The sequence below is a fragment of the Sorex fumeus genome, unplaced genomic scaffold (genome assembly GCF_029834395.1).
Source record: "Sorex fumeus unplaced genomic scaffold, SorFum_2.1 ptg000086l, whole genome shotgun sequence".
NCBI lineage: Eukaryota > Metazoa > Chordata > Mammalia > Eulipotyphla > Soricidae > Sorex > Sorex fumeus.
Window position 1 is genome coordinate 23,647,543 of NW_026606143.1, and position 21,870 is coordinate 23,669,412.

The following is a 21,870-nucleotide window of genomic DNA, read 5'->3' on the forward strand; positions in this document are numbered from 1 at the left end:
AGGAAAGACCTCTCCAGAGCTACGTGCACTTAGCATATCAAACTTTCCTTCCAATGGTTCACAAAAGAAAGGATTACATACCTACCCTGCTCTCTATTGCTTCTTATTTCTTACTGGTAAGAATTTACCTCAGTGTAGCTAATACCTCACCAAGTTTGGGGATCACTTTGGAAATTGGACTCTTCTCTTTACCATGTACTATTTCATCTAAGTTCAAAATGGGGAGGCATGATCTGAATTGGTCACCAGCTAAGGAAGTGAATGGAAATGACCAAAATAATATGAAAAGGCATGGAAGTTTAGAGTTCCAATAAAACCCAGATGAATAATTTTTTTTTTTTTTGCTTTTTGGGTCACACCCGGCGATGCACAGGAGTTACTCCTGGTTCATGCACTCAGGAATTACTCCTGGCAGTGCTCAGGGGACCATATGGGATGCTGGAAATCAAACCCGGGTCAGCTGCGTGCAAGGCAAACGCCCCACTCGCTGTGCTATCGCTCCAGCCCCCCAGATGAATAATTTTAATGGAAGCCTTATCATATAAAGATTTTCTTTCCCAAATATAAGAAATGGCACAGAAATGTTTTTTGGAATTATGTTCAATTTTTAGAAAAACAGGAAAAATGACTATATACATGTTATGAGCCAAAGATCACAAGACAGGTACATGAACATATAGAGAAACAGAAGGATAGTTAAATAGCCTAGAAATCAATTTGCCATCAATACATCACTAGAAAAAGTGGTTTTCAGTGTAGGGTTATTTATTTTCCAGAGTGCCTACAGTGTTCAAAATTTTTATCATTTTGTTTTAATTTTCTAATTAGTATAAGTAGCATACATAAAAATCTAATGTTATTTCAGAGGGATATGATTTTAATAAATTTTGATAAACTGTCTTTCAGTATACATATTAAATTTCAAACTCTAGACACCAGAATAAAACTCCATAGGGATGCATAAAATGTAGACTTTTTAAAAAAGCTAGTTGATGTGACAGATGTTCTTTTTCTATGGTGTCAGATGAAAGATATACCCTTTTAAGAAAGTATTATATATATGTATATATATTAAGGCCCACTAAACAAATAATCTATGTTGGTGTGACATATTAACAGATGAAAATAAGAAATTCTTTCACATTTTAGGTCCTAAGAACTTTTAAGAACTTTTAACTTTTAAATGAGGTTATGAGTCAATTTTAGTAATACCTTTGTTAAAACAATTTCTCATGCTTTCAATTTAGGTCTTAAATTTAAAACTGAAGAAAATTTAGGGACATTGAGTAAAGGGTTATCATGACACACTTTGCTCTTATATGACGAATAGAAAAGGAGGCCAGGCATTTTAGCATTTTATATTTTATCTTCATTCTGACTAGATTTATACAGAATTAAACTGTCATAACAAAAGAAAAGCTTGCCCTTTACTCAAAAGCTTTTCGAATTAAATCCTGAGACTCATTTTCAAAATTCAGTAAAAAATTTCTAAAATCTGGTTCTGGTGTTCTGAAAAATTTATTTTAGATACCATGATTTACAATGGGCTGGAGTGATAGCATAGCAGTAGGGTGTTTGCCTTGGGCACAGCCAGCCTGGCCGAGCTGGGTTCGAATTCCTCTGCTCCTCTTGGAGAGCCTGGCAAGCTACCGAGAGTATCTCACCCACGCAGCAAAGCTTGGCAAGCTACCGTGACATATTCAATATGCCAAACACTGTAACAACAAGTCTTAAAAAATGGAGACGTTACTGGGCCCGCTCGAGCAAATCGATGAACAATGGAAGGACAGTGTTTGTGTGTTTTGATTTACAATATTGATACGGGCAGGGTTTTATATGAAAAGAACAATCCAACACCACAGCCTCCACCAGCATCCACTTTTCTCTACCATGTACCAATGTGCCCCAACGGACCCCCCTACAATGATTGTGTTTGTTATGTTAGCTTTTTGATTTTAAAGAAATCTTTTTCTTAAAATTTTACAAGTATACTGTGAGCTTCTGAAGCAAGAGAAAAATGAATGAGTATCAAAAAGGACCCTATAGTCATAGAACATATTGAAGAATGTATTATAAATGTCAGCTATAGTTCTCAATACAGCATACAGAATATTAATCATTTAATGTCGAGAAAACCCAGCTCCTGGAAGCATGCGGCCGCATTTGCAGCCATGTGACATCTTATTATTTCATTCCTACTTTGGACAAACTGTCAGGCTACCAAATGTAACCTGCCCACACGGCAGAGTCTGGCAAACTCCCCGTGGCATACCGAATATGCCAAATACCAGTAACAATGATGGGTCTCATTCTCCTAACTCTGAAAGAGACTTAAATATGGCACTTTTTTAAAAATCTCAGGGCTAGGACGAAGGAGACATTACTGGGGCCTGCTCGAGGCAATCGATGAATAACAGGATGGTTGTGATTCGTGAATGTTGAGAAAATTTAATACATATTATTGTTATTCCCATTATGTTGATTTAAAAACTGAGGCAGATAGGTCAAATAGCTTGTGGATAGCAGATCAAGGATTTGGAGTAAAGAAGGCCAGCTCCATGATAGTTTACACTTCCTTTCACTGTAATTTAGGAAGTTGCGGGAAAGGCAAAATTGTACATTATGTAGAAAATATTCTGCCATGAAGTGTCTCCCTGACATCTCTTTGATACAGATGTCTAATTATGGCTATTTATAGCATAGATATCCACAGAGCTGAAATCTTACATCTGCCTTATGGTCCTTCTTTCTATGAAGTATTACCCATGCTATGAAAAAGAAATAATCCTGATCATTTGTTTCATTACTGTTTCATTTTTTCAGTACACTTCTCATAGGTAATGCTACTAATGCCACCAAATATAATTTTTGGTCTTCTGATTTTACTATTCCAAGATAATGCAGAAACATATCATATTGATATTGATGTTGGCTATATAACAATAGCATATTTATAGTTTATATAGATTTTCAATTTACTAGTTATTGAAAAAAATTAGAAACTTTTTTCTTAAAGGCATATCAGTCTCCCTTTTTAAAGTCTTATTTAACTACCAGTAATATTAAAATCATGAAAATTCATGCTTTAATTTATACAATTAATACAAAGATGCTTTTATAAACATAGTCATTGAATTATAAATTTACAAATGAAGAAATATAGTGATGAATTCAGAAACTGATGTTTTGTGATCACTTTTTATTTAAATGCATATAGTATTAAATTGAAAAATTTAATTTAATAGTATTAAAGACTGAAGCAATATCACAGCAGGTAGGGAGTTTGCCTTGCACACAGCTGACCAGGGTTAAATTCCTCCATCCCTCTCGGAGAGCCCAGCAAGCTACCGAGAGTATCCCGCCCACACGGCAGAGCCTGGCAAGCTCCCCATGGCATATTCGATATGCCAAAAACAGTAACAAGTCTTATAATAGATACGTTACTGGTACCCACTCGAGCAAATAGATGAACAGCAGGAGGACAGTGCTACAGTGCTACAGTATTAAAGAGAAAATAGTATTAAATTGAATTAACAAACGTCAAATAATAGAGATTGGCTTAGGACTTACATCTTTACTATAATTAGACCAGGCAGCTGGAAACAGTGGAAGATATAGAAAAAGATAGGACTAAGAGAATATTTTGCTTTTCCAGGTACATGAAGTACACTGAGCTTTTGAAGTTTTGAAATAAACTGAGAAACATGTAGTCAAAAATAATATGGTATTTGATCATTGTATAATTGAAACCCAAGCACAAAAATTTGTAAGTCTGCAACTGTACCTCATGGTGTCTCACTAATAAAAATTAAAAAAAATAATATGGGTACTATCCAAAATGGTCCCAATGAGGTCCGTAGTGCTTATATTGCCAAATTAAGGCTAATCATGATAACTTTAGAAAAGATAAATATTGAGTTTTCTAATTAAAATATGAATTTTTCAAAGACTTGATAGTTTGATATATAAATATGTATATATTTGGCGGAGTCCCAAGCAATGTTCTGGGGGACTTCAGAAATTCTCTGCCCACCACATCAATGCTCAGGTTGGGAATGCAGAGCTAATTAGATGATCAGGGACCACTAGAGCCATCCCACATAACTATGCTGGCAGAGGCTTATGTTGCTGGTGCTCAGGATGGGTCAGGAACCTCTGTGCTATTGCCCTGGTACGAGTTTGGTAAGTCATTTTGTTGTTTTCTGGCCATGCCCTGTGGTGCTCAGAGGCTACTGCCAGCACTGTGCAGGGGTGGAGGAGGGTGTCACTCCTGTGTCGCATGACCATGCAGTGCCAGAGATCAACCCAGAGCTCCTGCATGCAAAGAAAGTGTTCAGCTAGCTATGCTAGCTAGCTAAATAGCTCTGGTTGCTGCTTGGTATATTTTAATAGAAAGATCAAAACCACAGAGAAAGAAAGTGTTAATTAATTTTTCATTTTTAAATTGAGAGTATTGAGTATTATTGAATGTTTACTATGATGGTCGTACTTCATGATAAAAGTAGTACAGTATATTGAGTATTACTCTTTAATTAGGTATTTAGATAAAATCTTGTTAAATTTTCTCTTACTACAGTAGGGTAAATATGTTGGAACAGAAATCTGTCTCCATGTCTCTGATGATTTCTTTGGGATGAATTTCCTGAGAACAGAGTGTCACTGGAATAGTTAACTCTAAGTGATATACAATAATTTTCAGTGGCAGGTTAGAGGTGTAAGTTGTGACATAGTTATCAGTTTTTGAACAGCACAACTTAGTCACACACAAGAATTGTATCCAGTTTTTTGATTCTCTCTAGTTCAGTCCCTTAACTTGAAAAGCCCCTCTATACATGGAAATGGAAATGTTGAATATGCATTTCCATTTGAAAGATATTCACATTTTTCCATGATACTAACAATGACTATGATGACTCCAAAAGTTCATTTTTAAAAATGTGTCTTTAATTTTTTAAAGTAAAAGTTATAGAACATGCCTGTCACCTACCAGGCAGTGTAAATTAAGGGCAGGAGAAAGTATCTGTTTGCTTGATATAGGGTAGCACAGAGTCTCAATGTAAAGCATGTTTTGTGATCACATTCGTGTTCTGTAAATGACTAGTCTTAAGAATAAAATTATGCACTTTATGTTTCATCCTACTTTTATTAAATTTGAAATGTTAAGTGAGATGTGGCTATTTACATTGGTATGCCTTAAAATTAAGCTGTCTGTCCTAACACTAGTGAGACTTATATACTTTTCCCCAAAGAAAGAAACACTCTAATTCAAATAAAGCTACACACACACACATAAAAAAAAAAAAAAACCAACAAGAAGAGAATTTCTCAGTAGCCCAACACGCTTGGTTGAAAAAAACTTCCAAGCTTTTATGCAGTTCTACAATGTTGTTCTTGGGCACCAGATATGACTGCTGGATCCTTCTTAAGGCCAAATCTAGTCCCTCTTGTCTGCTCTCTCCCCCAGTTCCTTACCATTCTCACTTATTCTCTTGATCAGGGAACTTCCTACAGATATTCACGTGGCTCTTTTTTTTTTTTCAGAGCTGCTGACAAATGCCTCCTCTGATTCCCCCCTTCATTTTCTAAGATTTGAACTTTTTTTCTCATAGAATTTATCTGTGTCTGATATTATATAATACCGTTGCTTCTTTCTTATCCTCCTTCACAATGGAATAGAAGCTTGACCGCAACAGAGACTTTTTGTGGGTTAATCATTCTACTCCCATTACACTGACATTATCTTATCATCTACCAGGCTTACAATATCAAAACAGTAATACAGTGCCTATACTGTTAGGGCCCAGGGAAGAACAATACATCTTTTATATTCTCCCTGTCAAGTCAGCTGATACTCTAATTGGATTGTAAAATTTAAAAAGCAGTAAGTGGGGCTGAAGCAAGAGTAAGCGGGTAGGGCATTTGCCTTGCACGAGGCTGACCCAGGATTGATTTCCAGCATCCCATATGGTCCCCTGAGCTCTTCCAGGGGTAATTCCTGAGTGCAGAACCAGGAGTTACCCCTGTGCATCGCTGGGTGTGACCCAAAAAGCAAAAAATAATTAAAATAAAATAAAAATAAATAAAAAGCAGTAAGTTATTGCATAGACTCATGTAAGTAATCAAATGATAAACTTTTAAAATAAACTATATTTAGGGCTGGAGAGATAGGACAGCAGGTTATACACTTGCCTTGCATGCCGCTGACTCTGGTTTATTTATTTATTTATTTTATTGAATCACTGTGAGATAGTTACAAGCTTTCATGTTTGGGTTACAATCACACAATGATCAAACACCCATCCTTCCACCAGTGCACATTCCCCACCACCAATATCCCCGGTATACCTCCCCTTTCCCACCACCACCCTGCCTCCATGGGAGACATGATTCCTCATAATCTCTCTCTACTTTTAGGCATTTTGGTTTGCAATACAGACACTGAGAGGTTATCATGTTTGGTCCTTTATCTACTTTCTGCACACATCTCCCATCCCGACCGATTCCTCCAGCCATCTTTTTCTTAGCAATCCCTTCTCTATTCCATCTGCCTTCTCCCCTGTGCTCATGAGGCAGGCTTCCAGATATGGAGCAATCTCTCTCGTGTATCTACTATCCTTAGGTATCAGCCTCATGTTATGTTGTTTTATACTCCACAAATGAGTGCAGTTCTTCTATGTCTGTCGCTTTCTTTCTGACTCATTTCACTTAGCATGATACTCTCCATGTTTATCCATTTATAAGCAAAGTTCATGACTTCATCTCTCCTGACACCTGTGTAGTATTCCATTGTGTAGATGTATCAAAGTTTCTTTAACCAGTCATCTGTTCTTGGGCACTTGGATTGTTTCCAGATTTTGGCTATTGTGAACAGTGCTACAATGAACATATAGGTACAGATGTCATTTCTACTGTGTTTTATTGCATCTTTTTGCATCCTCGGGATATATTCCCAGAAGTGGTATTGCGGAGTCATATGGAAGCTCCATTTCTAGTTTTTTAAGGACTGTCCATATTGTTTTCCAGAAAGGCTGGACTAGTGGGCATTCCCACCAACAGTGAAAGAGTGTCCCTTTTCCCCCACATCCACGCCAGCACTGGTTGCTTTTCTTCTTTTGAATGTGTGCCAGTCTCTGTGGTGTGAGATGATATCTCATTGTTGTTCTGATTTCATCTCCCTGATGGCTAGTGATGTGGAGCATTTTTTCACGTGCCTTTTGGCCATTTGTATTTCTTTTATTGAGGAAACTTCTATTCATTTCTTCTCCCCATTTTTTGATGGGGTTGGAAGTTTTTTTCTTGTACAATTCTACAAGTGTCTTGTATATCCTGGATGTTAATCCCTTATCAGATGGGTATTGGGTAAATATTCTTTCCCATTCTGTGGGCTCTTTCTGTATATTAGTCACTGTTTCTTTTGAAGTGCAGAAGCTTCTTAGTTTGATGTAGTCCCATTTGTTTATGTTTTCTTCTACTTGCATGGTCAGTGCTGTTTCATCCTCAAAGATGTGTTTAGTTTCAATGTCGTGGAGAGTTCTGCCTTCATTTTCCTCTCTGTACCTTATGGATTCATGTCTGATATTGAGGTCTTTAATCCACTTTGATCTGACTTTTGTGCCTGGCATTAGACAGAGGCCCTGACCCTGGTTTAATCTCCAGAAGAACATATGGTCCCCGAAGTCCTACCAGGAGTCCCTCCTGAGTACCAAGCCAGGAATAGCCCCTGAGAACTATTGGGTGTGGTCCACACCCCCAAATTAATGCAATAAAATTCATGTACATAATATATTATCTTATTATGACATATTATTTTTCATTTCTTAAAATAATACTGTAAGATTGTTCTATTTAGCTATGCATCTATTATCTACTACTTTCTATACCATTCTCTTGCTCTGCCCATCTCATTCAAATGCCTACATTCAATGAGAGTGAGAAAGCAGAAAAGAGAATTCATTTTTTTCTCCTGTGTGGTTGAAAAAAATTGGTATGAGTTCTTTTGGAGGTAACCTGTTCAAGAAGAATCTAAATATTGAGAGCACAGTGCTGGGTGCTTATAAGAGAGCCCATGCAAAGAGTGACTGAGCACGTGGATGGCTATGCAATGTGCCCAGAACCCCAGGAACCCTGGGTCTTCAGAGGCCATACCAATGATTATCTGTTCTAATTCCTTAGTGCTAGGAAGTTTCTTGGGAAATAGTTTCCCTGTGAAATATCTCTAAGGAAAACAATAAATCCCCAGTTGACTGAGAACAAGTCTCTACTACTCCAATAAAGGGATCTTGAATATAAATTAAATGGTTAAGAGGAAAAAAATTGTATTTTTGCTACACGCAAGCCTTATATACTAGGCTACCCACAATATATATACACAGTAGCATTTCTCTCCCCCCCCCCCCCCTTCTGCCTCTTTCTCTTTCTCTCTCTTGTCCCTAGGTTTCCGGCATGCTCAGAGTTGTAATATGTTCTAGGAAGCAGTTTTAGAGAAAGAATTTCTCTATAAGCACTTGGAGAAAATAGTCTAAAGGTACCTCTAAATAATTGAATCCAAATTTCTATGGCTCGATCAGTTCAATGTGATTTCTCTTTCCATTAAATAATACATATATATATACATATGCTTTTGAATGTAATTAAAATATATATCTCTATATTCATTTTCATCCTACAGCCAGCCATCATTTTGTGTAAACTTTGGGTTTCACCCAAGCTGAAATGAGCATCATATGTGACACATACATATATATACCCATCTATGTATATAAAAATATAACTTTAAAAAGATGCACACCAAATTGATAAATACATGGGTTTGAGGGAAGTGTTTATGGAAGATCAAGTAGGGAGATATTTTAAAATTTTAATTCACATATCTTCATATTTTCATAATTTTCTACTGTGTTTTGTGTGTTTTTAAATTCCATGACAAAGAGAAGATGCTTATTTCTTCAATTAAATCAACTATTGGGACTTGACAGTGGAAAAAATATGACACATCTTTCTTGTTTACCTCACAGCTAAAGTGTTGTAAAGGTTGCTATCATTATTTTTATTTTTAGCATTTATTGAGGTATAATTTATCAAAACTTTCACATTGTGTCATTCAATGACATTAACAGAATTTATGAATGCATGCAATCAACAGCACAATCCAGAAATATCATCACCCTCCTCCCCAATTTCATTGAGTATCAGCAGAGGCTTTAAAATTATTATTTTAAAAAATCTGTATGTATAAATTAATAGACATTGTTCAATGGAAACAAACCCTGAAATGTTGTCAATAGAGCTGAGAACTAAGGCTGCCAAGAGAAAAGTGAAAGAATCTAGGGACTCTGGTGTAGGGATATTGGTGCTTTTACAGTGCGTGTGGTGTGGTTGCATTATAAGGATAATACAACATCAATACTATTGTAAACCATGCTAATGAAACATGACATAATAAAAAAATCTGTATATAAAAACTATATACATACTTATATATATTTAAATATAAATATTATCATCACTTTTCAGTTCTTATCATCCTTCCCTCATTCCTTGTGACTTTTACTGTTGCACTCATTGAACCTTTCCTTCCCATAGTCACACATAATTATTATTAAATCATTTGTTATTAAATATTTTTTCAGATTAGTGTTTATTCACTTTCATTTTGCTTCATCTTTCAGCTGCTTTGGCATTGCTTAGAATTCCTTGCTTTATGAAACTCTTGGCTTTTTGTGATGGAGGGCATACTCAGTATCTAGTGTTATGTTTCCTATTTTTCCTTACAATTAAGAAGTTTGTAAGTTAAATGCTCTCACTGTTAAAAATTACAAAAATTATCGGGGCTGTAGCGATAGCACAGCGGGTAGGGCATTTACTTTGCGTGCGGCTGACCTGGGTTCGATTTCCAGCATCCCATGTGGTCCCCCAAGCATGGCTAGGAGTAATTCCTGAGTTCAGAGCCAGGAGTAACCCTTGTGGATCGCCGGGTGTGACCCAAAAAGCAAAATAAATAAATTAGGGTCACTTGCATTTGAGAAGTTGACTAGGAACTTCTGGCAAGAGTTTGATTTTTGATATAGAAATAATCCCTCTTCTTATTTCCTCATTTTATCCTGATTTTCTAGAACACTTACTGAAGTTTCATACCTTCTCTCCCTACAATACTGTGAATAGCAAAGAATAAACATAGGATTTGCATTGGATATTAAAGCCATTTGTGATCTGTTATAAACACTATTATCTGATCATCTTTAGACTAATTTAAATGAAAGGACGAAAACTTGAATCAGACTTAATCCTCTGATACTTTGGCTTTCTCATACCTACAGTTGATTGCAATCAATATAAAATAATAATAATAAAATAGCTCCAATACTTTTCTTACTTTAAGTTTTGGGTAATGGTGTTACCTAGAAAATGCTTTGTAGAGAAAGACCAGGGATGTTATCTGATAAACTTGTCTCTGAGAATGTCCTATGATATGACACATCTTCTCTTTTAGAGGATACCATTTCAATAACAGTTGTCCAAATCTAGTATTTAAGTATATGGGATACCACGGACTAGTGTGCCAGACCTGACTGTAAGAATATTTGTTTAGGAAACCTTAATATCATTTACACATCGTAAGTATTGCTCTGGGAGGAAAAATACCCCATGGTTATGCAAGATACCAAGACAAAATTAATTGTCACTTGCTTGTTCCTTTCTTCCTTACCTTGTAACTTAATATGAAATGGGAAGTGTGGTAGTGACCTTGAAAGAGAACTCTACTGCCTTCCTCTTACCCACCTCAGTCACCTGGGAAGTGCCTGGGGCGAGTGACAATTATTGAAGTCCGCTATGAGCCGACTTCATGGTGTGGGTGCTTCCATCTCACCAGCTCTACCAGGCAGTCATCAACCTGCACCTGAGTTCCACTTTAGCTTCAGGGTCTGGGAATTAATCCCCACCACTTAATTTTCTTGGGGAGCCATGGCCGCAGGCTTTACCAAGTAATTTGCTCTTTGCAGTAAAAATGCAATTTAGTCCTGCCCATGGATTTTTTTTTCTGCTTCATTGACTGCCCTTGAAAAAAAATAAATTTCAGGAAAGAGATGAATAATGAAGTTAAGATTGATTTATTTTGGAACTCTGAAAGAAGAGTTACATACTCAAGAGACTTCTCCAGAGTTGAGGGATCCTAGTACACATCCTAAGAGTTGAAGAAAGAGTACCATAAAATATAAGACAGTGTACATCTCAGGTAGAGATGTTGATGACTCTAGATTAGAAGAACACTCACCTTTTTCCATGGCAAATTCTTATACAGTTTTCCCAAATGGTGCACAGCAGAGTCTATTGCTGGTGTGTTGATGGTTGTCCTTGCTCCTCCTAAAGGGAGCTTAGGTTTGTTGAGCTACTCCCACAACATTGCCCCTGAAGCACACCCATTTCCATCAAACACCAATAATCCTATATGACTTTTCTCTTTCTTTTATGTCATTTGCATGATTTATTTAGCAATGTCCTTTTTGCATAGATACAGGAAGACAGTTCATGGTATGCTTTGTAACATGGAAGCTAATTGATTCCAAAATAATGTTTACTCCTGGTAATCCATATTTACTTGATGTAAGCCTCAGATGTCCTTAATTCTTAGCACCCCAAATACAGAGTCCTGACAGGGGACTGGATGGACCCAGGGCAAGCTGTGAGCTATCCTGGCATCAAAATGGGTCAGGCCAAGTACTGTAATACTTAACTACAAGGGAACAGTTATGGACAAACTCTGTCATGACCCAAAAAGAAGTAACTGAATAAGGACCCTTCTGGGATTAGGAAACACTAACTTGGCCTGAGGACTGTGGTCTGGAATATATAGCGAGATGTCCCCAGGAAAAGTCAACCTTTAAGCTTAATATATCTTTTACTGTGTTCCTACAAAAATTGCATTGATAGAAGTATTATAAGAAATAGATTTACTATGACTGTTTAAATGAGTTACTAGCTGAGGAAAGGAGAAAGCAATAAACCCTGGATGGAATTCCACCCTTGAGCAGATCTACTAGTAATCTGGCATAATCTCCTCAAATGAGATTTTGTCCTTGAGTTAATCTCCTGAAGGAGTGGCTTTACCTCTGTATTTTATTATGATAATGCTCAACCCCACCTTTGTATCCCCACTCTTCATGATTTCTATATAACTATGCTGTAAAGGGTAAGAGAGGACTAGATGTTAAAGACTAGAGGAAGGGAACGGGGACTTTGGGACTTTGAGGTCTTGGAGAACTAGACATTGAAGACTAGAAAGTCAAAGACTAGACACTGGAGACAAGAGGAGGATGAGAACTGAGACTTTGGGACTTTGAGGACAAGAATACAAGGACTCTGAGAGGACTATGAGACTATGTCAAGAAGAGGAAGAGGATATAATGAAAGGGAGGACTTTGAGGTCTATGAGGAGACTAGTATGATGGAACTATGATGAGTGGGACTACAACCAAAACTACAACTATGACTGCACAGTAAGGGAGAGATTGGACTATTCTGGGGAGGAGAGTGAAATAAGCCGTCTACCAAGCATCCTGGGGCTCAATGCCTGTTCCTACTTTCCCCTGTCCTTCGTCCGTCCATCTGTCCGTTGCCACCACTGTGGACCTGGCTGGGGAGGCAGCTCTCAGCCGCCGACCACATGAGTCCCCTGGCACGTGCATGCCCCCACACCCTTTTCCTTAGAAACTCATATGTTGACAACTAGAGCACAAAACTGTTGGCTACGTTTTTTTTTTTTTAAACCATGAGGTACAGTTATAGGCTTACAAATTTTGTGCTTGGGTTTCAGTTATACAATGATCAAGTGCCCATCCCTCCACCAGTGCCCGTCATCCATCCCCACGGTTCCCAGCATCCCCCCCCCCATCACCCCCCCCACCCCATCCTGCCTCTGTGGCTATGTTTTTTATTGCACCTTTGTTCCTAAATTGGAGTTAGAGCCTTTCCTCTCAGGAGTCATACTCTGGGCTTTGCACTTCTATATTTTAATGGAACTCTTTTTTTTTTTGCTTTTTTGGGTCACACCCGGCGATACACAGGGGTTACTCCTGGCTCTGCACTCAGGAATTACTCCTGGCAGTGCTCAGGGGACCATATGGGATGCTGGGATTCGAACCTGGGTGGGCCGTGTGCAAGGCAAACGCCATACCCGCTGTGCTATTGCTCCAGCCCCTAATGGAACTCTTTAATGGAACTCCTACTTAAAAAGTTCATGTTTGAAGTTAAACCTTCCATTAAATTTGGATATTACTTAGCTCTTTTTTTTCATTCTACAATAGACAGATAGCAAATTAATTTTAAAAAAATAGTAGCATTCCCTTCTCTGCCTTGTTGTCTCCATAATTATAAGTTTTTATGATAACTAAAACTTAGTTGGATCCTGTATTTTTTCTGTATATACCAAAAATTGACTTCTTTATGACCTAGTCTGATAGAGTCAAGGGTAAACATATTCCTACAAGCAACAGTCATTATTGGCTTAATTCATCACAATAACTTTCCTAAGACAACTTTAGATGCAAAATATAAATTCCAAATTCAATTTTCATGAATTGTATGGGGGAAAGTAACTACAATTTGACCATTAGACCAGAAGAAATATTTTATGTGAAATTTAGATATTTTTATTCATTATAAAATATCATTCAAATAACTTTGTGGGAAATGTAAGATTTCCTTTAAGCTTTTATATAATCTATAAATATTTTTCGAATTTAAAAATAATCATGCATTCTCAATGGTACCACCTCTGAAAGCAATTAATTTTATTGCTTTCAATATTTTGCCAAGAAATTGAGTAATAAAAGTTTGGAGTGCTTCATGATCAGGAAATTCCTTTTATTCTAGTCTCATAAATTCTGACATTTATTTCAAAAGGCCATCATTTATAGAGACACCAACCAATCTTTGACATTGTCTGGTAAAGTTCTTAAGGAAAGTCCTCTTCACCTAAAACAAATAAAAAACCCCAAAACCGAATATGCAGCTTTGCACAAGGCAGTAAAGCTTAGCATATTTCCTAACATGTGAGCATAATGGTTCTGTAGTAATTTCAGTTCTCATCAGTACGGCTGCATATCATCTTCCTCTTGCTAGTGTTCATTGGACACCATTCCACAACAAAGTAAAAGAAAATGAGCTTCGATTCTTCTGTACTCCTCTTCTCCCCCTTTTCAAGCATCTCCTTGATGTCTTTAAATATAGATGAACCAGGAGGCTTGGTCCATGGCTTGGAAGCGGGTCTCACATGCTAGGGGAAAAGACAGCTCAGATAGAAAAGGGACCACTAAGTAAAGGGTGTTTAGAGGGCCTGTTCGGGATGGGAGATGCTTGCCAAAATAGACTGTAGACCGATCATGATGGCCATTTAATACTTGCACTGCAGACCACAATACTCTAACGGAGAGAAAGAGAGAGTAAAAGGGAATGTGCTGGTGACAGAGGCAGAGGCGGTAAGGGTGGGGCGGGGGAAGGGGGAGAATGGGAGGGATACTGGGATCATTGGTGGTACAGAATGGGCACTGGTGGAGGGATGGGTACTCAATCATTGTATGACTGAAACGTAAGCATGAAATTTTGCAAGTCTTTAACTGTACCCCACGGTGATCCATTAAAAACATAAATAAAAAATAAATGAAAATGAAGTTAGAGTAAACAAGCTCATCTCCTCACTCTTTCACTGTGACTAATTTCAGAGATTCAAATCCCCTAGAACTTTCTTAATATGGGTATCAGCCCCGGGCACCAGGCACTTCAGGTAATTTCTTAGAGACTCAAATTCATTTCTCTTTTTGCGGTTTTTCCTTATTTGCACTAATAAAAGATAATATGGGCCTGATTTTGGAGAACCCGCACTGACTTTATTTCCTCACCTAATTTTACAGTTAAAAGAGAATTTTCTGCTTTAGCTCTTTTAGTGTAAAAAAAGAGTCCAAACTGAGAAAACAAGAAATTAAAGTCCTTCATTGTCTAATATTATTAGGTACACTGAAGTTAAAATATCCATATAGAAAAAATGGTTTAATCTATTTTCTCTTCCCAACCCCTATTATAATTACTTACTTAGCAACAATAAGGGTAATGCCTATCTTTTCAAGGTCATTGCTATCACATATATGTGTTAAATGTATTCTCTATTTTAAAAAGTCCTAATAGAAGAACAGTTATAAATATTTTTGCCTAATATAAAATATATACAAGGTGACTGATTTGTATATCCTGGACAATTTGATAAGAGGATGGTGATATGTCAATGTATCTTGATGAGCATTTGGCGAATAACAGAGACAGGAAGCATACATACTTTCTTAAGGCAAGTACCCACTAAACCACGGTAGTTACTTCGACTAGTCCATGAAGCTCCAAAAAATTACCAAAGGAGATGATAAAAATGTGAACTCCACGAACATTTAAATAAATCTTCAGCCTTTTATGCTATTATATTTAATAGAGGAAAGGATTTTCAGTGATAGTAAAATAGAAAACTGTCACAATTTGGTTTTAGATATTACTAATAAAATGCTATAGATGAAACAATTGACACCCCAAACCCCTAAATTCTGCTGGAAAATCTATGTTGTGCTCATGATACAACAGTCAGTAAAAGAATACTGACAAACACAAGAAAAACTAGATCAGTCCAGAAGGAAGGAAGGAAGGAAGGGAGGGAGGGAGAGAGAGAGAGCATGTACACATGCAAGAGGGAGGGAGAGAGGGAGAGAGAGACACAGAGAGAAAGAGAAAGAGAGAGAGAGAGCCTGCATAGAGGCAGGTTGGGGGAGGGGGGAACTGGGTCATTGGTGGTAGGAAATGGACACTGGTGGAGGGATGGGTGTTGGATCATTATATGACTGAAACCTGATCATGAACATCTTTTAACAGTGACTCAATTAAAAAAATTTTTTTAAAAAAGGTAAACTAGTTCAAACATACAAGGAAACATCCTAGAAAGGCAAAAACTGGCACAAGTTTTCTCTGAGACAAAAAAGGCTTTAAAAGAAATAGGGGAAGGATCTGAAAAAACTAATAAGATGATTATTTGATGTAGAAGTTATCTTGAAGTAGAAGTTATCTGTTGAATTGAAGTCCTCTCTCATTTAAGTTCTCATTTCTCAACTTGAGCTAGGAAGTTAGAAAATGAAAGCATTTACCCCATCATGATTTCAGTATTTTCTTTAAAAAGGAAGGACAATGATTTGCCCTTAAAACTATTTACCTTTATGCTCTACTTTGTTCTTTGTTTTTGAAGCAGATATCACTGTTGTGGAAACAGGCTTAGTATAATATAGGCAGAAGTTTGAGCCACAGTACTATACAGAATAATCAAATGCTAGAAATGATAGCACATATACTAAGAACAGCTGGAAAATATAATCAGATGTTCCAAAAATCTACTTAGTAGAAATATCAGAGGAATAATAAATAAGCACCTGCTGCTGATAATAAATAATAATAAAAGAATATAAAGCTGAAATGAAAAAAGTATTTTCTTGGAAAGGGACAATGCTATACCCAAGCCTGTTTATCTCCATCTTAATAAATGAGCAATGAAAAAGAATATGGAAAGGCAAACCTGGGCAATTCTTAAGGCTGGAAATGGAATACAGTGCTTCCTCTACATCCTTTTATCATGTAACAGAGGGGTGCAGGGAAACAAAATTTTGCTCTGGGTAAGGACAAGAGAGGACATTTATTTTGGGTAACAAATTGGAAGTCTCTACTTTTTTCTATACTACTAATCATAATTTGTTACTTAGTCTGGTCAGCATTTCTGAGTACCTATTTGGATACTCCTAATTTTCCAGGAATAATAGTCTATTTTCCTCTGATTTTTTGGTCGACACTTAGATCTTGCTAGTCTATTACATGACTTGGCCAAATCTGAAATGAGTGCTAGTTCATTAAGGCATATGCCACTAGCTATACAATTTTCATATATACCAATGAATCATACCTAAGGATACTAAAACCAAGTTCTCATTTACATACTTGTTTATGCATTTCTTGCTTACTTTCTGAGTGATTTATTTTGTCATCACGCAGTGACTAGAAAGTATTAGATAAAGAAAAATATGAAGGGTGCAAAGTATGTTTTTGAAGCAGATAAAAGCATAATATGATCCTGGTATAAGCATCCTCTATGACAGCCCTGAGTGATTCCCTTCCTTGCATCCCTTAGAAGTAGTTTGGGTCTGGTGATTCTGTTTAGTGAATTAAACAATGGCAGAGATGATAGGATGTTGCTTCACAAATTAGTTTACAGTAAGACTGTAACAGCTAGTTTGCATCTTCTTTCAGTCACCTTTTTTTCCTGAGGTGAGGCAGCTGCTATGTTGCAAGCTATGTGATAGCAAGGCACACTTGACAAGGAACTATTGTCTCTGAGCAATAGGAATGGCTGAAAGACTGCCAAAAGCAGCAGGAGTGACCTTCGAAGCAGTTCCTTCATCATTTGAGCTTTGAGATGATTGCGTTCATGGCTGACACCTCGATTGAAGATGTCTTTCAGACAGAGAAAATAGTAAAGATTCCACTGAAAAAAAAGTTTCAGAAATAATAAATTTTACAGTAGCAGACTACAAAATCAATGCACAGAAATCTGTTGCATTCTTATGTCTTAACATCAATGGAGAAGAGAAAAATTTTAAGAAATTTCATATATAATCAGGTTAAAAAAATACAACAACAAACATTAATGCACCTAATGTACCTAGGAATAAGTTTAACAAAGTAGGTTAAAAAAAAACCCTTTTATTTACTGAAAATTACAAATCGCTCCTAAAAAAAATAAAGGTAGATATAAGGAATGGGAATAGATTTCTTATTCATGGATTGCACAAAACAGCATTGCTAAAAATAATCATTTTGCCCAAAGTAATTTACAGATGAAATGCAATTCCCATCAAAATTCCCATGGAATTTTTCACTATATCACTGTATCACTGTCATCCCGTTGTTCATCAATTTATTCAAGCGGGTGCCAATAATGTGCCTATTCCTCCCAGTCTGAGATTTTAGAAGCCTCTCCTTACTCATCTTTCCCAAAGATTGAAGGCTCTTTCAGAGTCAGGGGAATGGGACCTGTTATCTTTACTGGTTTTGGCATATCGAATATGCCATGGGGAGCTTGCCAATTTTTAAAGGAAATAAATACTTCTAAAATTTAGATGGAATTATAAAATTCCTGAAATAGCTAAATCAACCCTAAGAAAACTATGATGAGGCTGGTGAAATTATGTGTGGTTAAGGTTCTTGCCTTTCATGTGGCTGATCCTGATTTGATACCAGCATCACATATGATCCCCTGAGCACTACTAGAAGTGAGCCATATACACTGCCAGGTGTGACCCATCTCCCACCCACAATAAAGAAAAGTAGATGGGAGGCATTGCATTTTAAGACTTTATACTACAAAGCTATAGTAATCAAAGCATCATGACTCTAGAACAAAGACAGAAATAGTAGAGCAAGTAAGACAAGTGCCTTGCACGTGGTCAACCCGGTTTCAGTACTGGTGTTCATATGGTCTATTACCTCACCAGGAGTTGAGCTCTTAGCACAGGCAGATGTGACCCCAAAACAGCAACAACAAAATTGAGAGCCCAGAAGTAAAATCTCAGTTATGTAAGTAGTTAATTGACAACAAAATGGCTAGGTACATAAAGTGAAATAGGAAAACCTTTCAATAATTAGTGCTGAAAAAATTGAATAGCCCCCTGTAGTAAACAAATGAATAAGACCCTTTTCTCACATTATACACAAAGGGTAATTTAAAATGGATAAAGAGAGATGGGAGCAATAGTGCAGTCAGAAGAGCACTTGTCTTGCATGCTGTTGCCCAGGTTTGATCCCCTGCGCCCAAAATGCTTCCCTGAGCCCACCAGGAGAGATCCTGAAGAGCAGAGCACAGCTGGGCATGGACCTACACACCAAAAAAAAGATGGCTAAAGACTTTGATAACTAACCTGTTTCTATAAAATACACTGAGGAAAACATAGGCAGGATTCTCCAAGATCTTACCTTCAGAGGAGTTATCAATGAAACAACCCTGTTGGCAAAGGAAACAAATGAATAGAAATTCGACAGAAACAAACAAATGTGACTATAGCAAATTATAAAGCTCTTATACTGTGAAAGAAATGAGACCTAAAATTAAAAAGACAGTCCACTTCTTGGGAGAAAATATTGGCACATAAGGCAAAAGGATAACATCCAAGATCTATAAATCATGCTCTAAGTGACAACAGTGACAACAATAATACAAACAATAACAAATAACAGCCCCTCCAAAAAGTGGAGAGATGATGAACTTATTCTATTGATGAGGGCCGTTATGATTAACTCAAAGATGACAATAAATACTGGTAACAGGTATATGGAACGCTGTTCAACATCACTGATTATCAAGAACATGCAAATCAAAATAACAGTAATGTATTGGTTCAGACAGAGAGAAGGGTCTATACCAGAAAGTCAAATGATAAATGCTGGCAAGGATGGCACTATTACTTCACTCAGCCTCTTTGGAAAATGGTTTGGAGACTTCTCATACAATTAGGAGTAGAGCCGCCATTTGAACCTGCAATCCCACCCACACCTGGGAAGCTCCCTCTAGAATACAAATAGAGTCATCTAAAAGAACGTATGCACACTTATATTCATGATCACGATCATCCTGTTCGTCAATTGCCTCGAGCAGACACCAGTAACGTCTCCTTCGTTCTAGCCCTGAGATTTTAAATTGCCATATTCAAGGCTCTTTCAGGGTTAAGAGAATGAGACCCATCATTGTTGCTGGTATTTGGCATATTGGATTCACCACGGGGAGTTTGCCAGACTCTGCCATGTGGGCAGTTTACATTAGGTATCCTGTCAGGTTGTCCAAAGTAAGAAAGATAATTAGATGTCCGGCCACGCGCTTCCGGGAGCTGGGTTTTATAGTCTCTGGGTCTTGGCCATTGATAGGATTACACAGCACCTGGAGTGGGGGGGGGGTAGTTGGTGTGTGTGACCCCGGCTTACTGAAAGATGGAGGATCTGGGTGGAGGATGCTCAGCCCCAATACGAGCAGGCTTAGAGATCTCAGCCCTGGGACCTGCATACCTTTGTTCTTCTGCCAGTACCTTCATGTGTGTGTGTGGAGAGAGGACTCAGCATGGTTGTGGCTGGTTCTGGAGGTCTTCGGCTGCTGGAGCTCTGTTCGGGGCAGGGAAGGAAACCAACCCGCCCCCCTCCAAGGGGCCCCGGCGAGGACAGCCTGGCACGGGGTCAGGAGACTCTGCTGTTCTCTTCCAGGAGTTGGGTTTTGTAGTCGCTGGGTCTTGGCCGTTGATGGGATTACATAGCGCCAGGGCATCAGTTGGTGGGTGTGACCCCTATCTACAGAAAGATGGAGGATCTGGGTGGAGGATGCTCAGTCCCGATCAGAGCAGGCTTGGAGATCTCAGCCCCGGACCCGCATGCCTTTGTTCTTCTGCCAGTACCTTCATGCATGTGGAGAGTTGTCTCAGCAGGGTTGTGGCTGGTTTTGGAGGTCTGCCGGAGCTCTGTTCAGGGTGGGGAGGGAAACTCAACCCGCCCCCCTCCAAAGGGCCCCGGCGAGGACAGCCCGGAGTGGTGCAGGAGATTCTGCGCTGTTCTCTTCCAGGAGCTGGGTTTTGTAGTCGCTAGGTCTTGGCCGTTGATGGGATAACACGGCTCCAGGGGGTCAGTTGGTGGTGTGACCCACTTATATTCATTACAGAATTATTTATAATAGCCATGATCTGGAAACAGCATGTGTCTAACAAGAGATGAGTGGATAAAGAAATCATATCATATATACTTTTATTATTCAGCTCTGAAAAAAGATAAGCTCTTATAATTTCCTTTATCTTAGAGGGAATTGAAAGAAGTCATGCTAACTGAAATCAGTCATACAATGACAAATACCAGATGCTTTAAGTCATTTGTGCAGTATAAAGAAATACAGCAAGGGGTTAGACAGTTCACAGTGGAAACTACCCTGGCATATGGTCAATAGAATTGGTCTAAAGGTGCTGAGGGCAGGGATACTGAGATAATGGGAGAGGCATCCTGGCACTCTGGTGGTGGGAATGTTGTGAGAGCACTGTAAGTGTAAAACAATAATAGTAAACTGGTATTAAAAGGGTAAAAAAGGACTAGAAAAAAATTGAAGAATGGACATGGATATTTCATATATCCTCCAGATGCCTTATTTTAACTTTGCTGATGGAGAAAATAAAGTTTAGACATATAAGTGATAGTCTATAACAATTATAATTAAAAGACGATTATTTTCTATAATTACTGAATTTTTGAAATAAAATTTCACATCCTAAACCAAAACAAACCAAAATCTTGCCTGCAATCAAACCAAAAACAGACTGTGAAAAGACTTATAAAATTTGTAAAAATTAGGCGTCTCAGGGCAGGTAAATAGTACAGGAGTCAAGGCACAAGACTTGCATGCAGTTGACTCCAATTCAATCCATGGCACCACATGCACCCTGCCCCACCCTGAGCACCACCAGATCTAGCCCAGGGTGCTCCTGATCTCTACTATTTGTAGTTCTTGTGGCCCCCTAGCACCACAAAGGTGGTTCAGGTACTACAGAGGCTGGGAATAACCTCAATGTTAGCTCTAGTATTATTGATTTGCCAGTCTTATAGATTAAGAATCACCAGGAGTGTCCCATGAGCATCACTTGTGAATCCTCTTTCCTGCCAAACTGCAAGTCAGGGCTTGGGATGTAGCTTCGTGGTATACTTACTTTGCATGTGTGCGTCCCTAGGTTCGAACTCTTGCACTGGTAGAGAAAAATGAAAAATCTAAGCAAAAAAAGTCAA